Source organism: Triticum dicoccoides, chromosome 4A, assembly GCF_002162155.2.
Source record: "Triticum dicoccoides isolate Atlit2015 ecotype Zavitan chromosome 4A, WEW_v2.0, whole genome shotgun sequence".
Lineage (NCBI taxonomy): Eukaryota > Viridiplantae > Streptophyta > Magnoliopsida > Poales > Poaceae > Triticum > Triticum dicoccoides.
Genome location: NC_041386.1, coordinates 744,451,072 through 744,455,705, shown reverse-complemented (window position 1 = coordinate 744,455,705; position 4,634 = coordinate 744,451,072).

Sequence of the window (4,634 nt, the reverse complement as noted above, 5' to 3'; positions counted from 1 at the left end):
GGGTTTGAGGCATTAGTACCGGTTCATGGCACCAACCGGTACTAAAGGTCCCATTTTCAAACTCCACCCCCCCCCTCCGTGGATCGCCTTTTCAGTTTAAAAAAAATAAAAGAAAATGATGAAAATGTCAAAAAAATAAAAATAAAATAAGTTTCCCATGTGATATGTGGTCTAGTTGTTGGGAAAATTTGCAAATGTGAATTTCGACTTTATTTGCAAAATCTCTCTAGAATTTAGTAAAATGGGCATAACTTTTGCATACTGACTCGGATGAAAAAGTTTTTTATATGAAAAATCATCTACTCGAAAAGTTACATCCAAATTTAACGGGGGATCCCCGTTAAACATTTTTAAAATCCTCAAAAACCTAACAGAAAAAAAGCTACGGGGCTTTTAAGATCTAGAGTGGAAAAAATCGAAAAAATTTCAAACTGTGGTCAAACAATGGTCAAACTAATTATTCTAGAATATTAGTGTTACTAAATAATTATTTCAGTTATTTTGAATTTTGGTCAAATCTGGTCAAATTGTGGTCAAACAATGGTCAAACTAATTATTCAAGAAATATTAGTGTTACTAAATAATTATTGTTTTTTAAAACAATAGTTTCAAACTCAAACAGTGAAATGTGTCACTTCATGCTCAAGCAAAATTCCTGAGGGTTAATAGGATTGACATCTTACTATTGTCAGGAAAACAACAAGTGCAGACTTGGAAACGAGGGAGAATAGAACCCGGAAGTTAAGCGTGCTCAGGCCGGGGGAGTGGGAGGATGGGTGACCATTCGGGAAGTTAGATGATTTGGAATGATTAGGGGTGATTAGAGATTAGAGGATAAATTGAGCAGTGATGAGGGGTGGTGATTAGAGATTAGAGGTTGAAATAATTCAGAAATTTGAAAATAAAAAAAAATAAAAAAATTCAAAAAATATTTACAAAAAAATCGTAAAATTTCTTTAGTCCCGGTTGGTGTTAGAACCGGGACTAAAGGGGGGAGGCATTAGTCACGACCCTTTAGTGAAGCTCCACGTGGCCGCGGCCTTTAGTCCCGGTTCTAGTTAGACTAAAGGGGGGAGGCATTAGTCACGACCCTTTAGTCCCGGTTCATGAACCGGGACTAAAGGCCCTTACGAACCGGGACAAATGCCCTGTTTTCTACTAGTGTTATATGATTCATTTCGAGGGAGTGCAGGGTACATGTTGATCTACCGAGATAGATGTGTGTATGAATGTGTTGTTTGTCTCATCTACAAGCCCTACCCCTTGGTTTATATAGAAACCACAGGGTCTATAAATTATACATAGGCAAGTCATCTCCGAGACAATCGTCGTGCAAATGAACCCTTAAGTCTTGGAGTATGCGCCAAGTCTTTGGGTATATCTCTTCCTTGACGCCATGTGTGGACGAATGTGGCCCACCATTAAGTCTTCATGGGTGTCATCGGCCAGGCCCTACTGGGCAGTGGGCAATGTGGTATGAACCCCCTAGTCCAGAACACAATCACGAGGTCATTAAGGAGGCACGAGATGTGCGGCAATAGTTTTGTGCAGGAGAGGGTTCTGGGTTTGGTGTACGTGGCGATCAGGCGCGGACGTGGCGGCGGTCTAAATGCCATCAAACCACCCCCGGTTTGTGTCTAATTTACGGGAAAACAGACATGCAGACACGTCGGTGGACAATTAGGGGTTTACATTCTATGACAAACTACGTTTGATCGATGTGGTGAGCACAACACCATTTGAGCAGATTTTTTCGATAAAGGGCGACTTTATTATCTCAAAATGTAGCTTCAAGTGGATACAAAGCATTATGAGTAACACTCAGCCGCTGCGTAATTAGGATGCACGCAACCAAATCCCAAAGTCTGACAAAAAGTATGAAATAAAAACTGACAAATCGGTAATAGCAGATTCCTATAGACCAAAGCTATGCCTATATCGAAGGAGGTGGTGGATCGATCCGTAGGTTATGCTGCCACCCATTTTGGGAAAAAAACCTTCATAGACATCTGTTCCAATCATGTACACACCACCTTGAACAAAATTTGGTATTCCGGTCTTTGTAGTATAGACAATGTATGTAGTAAGTGCGTACACCAGAAAATAACATGTAGAGGAGAAGCATTTTTGTCATTAAAAAGCAAATCATTTCTACATAGCCAAAGCGGCCAAATTTAGGTATATGCTCCGACTCTTTTTAGGGTTTTGAAATTATTTGGAATACCATCCAACCAATGACCAAAAATATTGAGAACACTTGTGGGCGGATACAAATTTGACGCTACTTGAATGACCGGCCACGTAGAACATGCAAACTAGCATTAGAAAAAGAGGTGTTTGATTGTCTCATCATGAGTACAAAACAACACTTCTTACTCCCTGGCAAGTTATGCCGTGCGAGGTTGTCTTTGGTGAACACAACCATTTGAGGTCCCTCTCCAATGAACTCTTGGCGGCAGGCAAACCACTCGGGTAGGGGGAACTCATCATCTTCATCATCGCCGGCCTCGACATGGACTATGAGCCGATCATCTCGGTGCTGGACGTCCGCACCGAACCCATCACCGTCAACGTCCTCTTCTCCCTGGTTGCAAATTTTGATCAGCGGGTTGAGATGTTCCATGGGAACGGCGCTGGGGGTTTCAAACCCTCAGCCAACATCGCCTCCAGTGGTCGTCAGGGCGGTGGTCAAGGCAACTCCCGTAACAAGAAGGGCGGTCATGGCGACAACGGCTACGACGCTGCAAATAGCTCTGGCGGCAGCGGCGACTATCATCCTGGTGGCCCTGGTGGCGGCTACCAACAGAACAGCGCATGTGGCTACAACAATGGCAGCAACAGCGGCGGATATCACCGGGGAGGTGGTGGTGGCGGCCACTTCCAGGGAGGTGGCGGCGGTGGTCCTTACCATCCCAATCATGCAGGCGGCAACAACAACAGGTGCCCCCCCCCCTAACAGGGGCCGAACCTTCCAAGGATATGAAGGTTATGAAGGCAGATGCCAAATATGTAAAAAAACTAATCACCTTGCTTGTGTTTGTGTTTGGCATTATGCAGAAAATAATCAGCCCAAGAAAGTTGCCTCCGCCGCCGATGTATCCTATGGTGTCGATACCAACTAGTATATGGAGACAGGAGCAACAAATCACATCACGGGAGAATTGGAGAAAATAACGATGCATGAAAAGTATTGTGGCCAAGATCAAGTCTACACTGCAGCAAACGGTGCAGGTATGGAGATTAGTCATATTGGTCAAGCAGTTATCAAAATCCCACATAAAAACCTTGAGATCAATGAAATCCTACATGTTCCCAATGCTTCCAAAACTTTGTTGTCTGTCCATCGCATTGCCCTTGACAATAATGTTTTTCTAGAATTTCACCCTTTCTTCTTTTTGATGAAGGATCAGGTCATGAAGAGGGTTCTACATAGGGGTGTCTGTGTGCAAGGGCTCTATGCTTTACTTCCCAAGTATTGCGGGTTCAAGAAACAAGTCTATGGTGCCATCAAGCTTTCTGCTGAAAGGTGGCACAGTCGTTTAGGTCATCCATCTTTTGCTATTGTTCATCAAATTCTTAGTAGAAATAAACTCCCAGTTGTTAGTTAGAAAAGTCAGAAACTATTTGTGATTCATGCCAAAGAGCAAAAAGTCATCAATTGCCATACTCTGTTTCCACTAGCGTGTCAACCAAGCCATTGCAGCTTATTTTTTGTGATGTTTGGGGGTCCAACACCCACCTCTGTTGGTAGACATACTTACTATGTGAGCTTTGTTGATGATTATAGCAAGTACACCTGGATCTATCTCCTTAAAAAACGTTTCGACGTGTTCCAAGTCTTTCATAACTTGCAAGCTCTCGTGGAACGTAAATTTGATAGAAAAATCATTGCCATGCAACCGGACTGGGGTGGTGAATATGAAAAAATGAATTCTTTTTTTTCAAAAGATTGGTATTTCTCACCATATTTCATGGCACATGCCCATCAGCAAAACGGTTCTGCGAACGTAAGCACCGCCATATCGTTGCAGTAGGCCTAGCCCTCCGAGCTTCAGCATCCGTGCCACTAAATTTTTGGGATAAAGCATTTCTCACGGTTGTGCATCTCATAAACATGTGGCCAAGTCGTGTCATCTCTAATGAAACTCCCATTGAACGCCTCCTGCATGTCACACCAGATGACACCACTCTTCATGTTGTTGGTTGCGCCTGTTGACCCAACCTTCGTCCCTATAACACTCGCAAGCTCATGTTTCGTTCCAAGGAGTATGTTTTTATTGGGTATAGTGCTCAACACAAGGGTGTTAAATGCCTTGATGTTGCAACCCGTCACGTCCATATTTCTCATGATGTTGTGTTTGATGACACACTTCCCATTTGCCAAGCATCATCCCAATGTCGGTGCTCTTCTTCGATGAGAAATCCTTCTTCTTTCATCGAGTCTTCGTGTGGGTAATGATAATTGTGATGATCATGTTTTGGCTAATTCTCCTAATCCCTTTCCTGAGTTTGATACAGAAAAATATTGCAGTTCAAATGGTGTTGAAATCAACACTGTAGATAATGCAACGTTAGACACAGGAGATCTGCTGCAATCTCTTTCGGGATCCATGCGCCCTGACTGCGCCAGACCC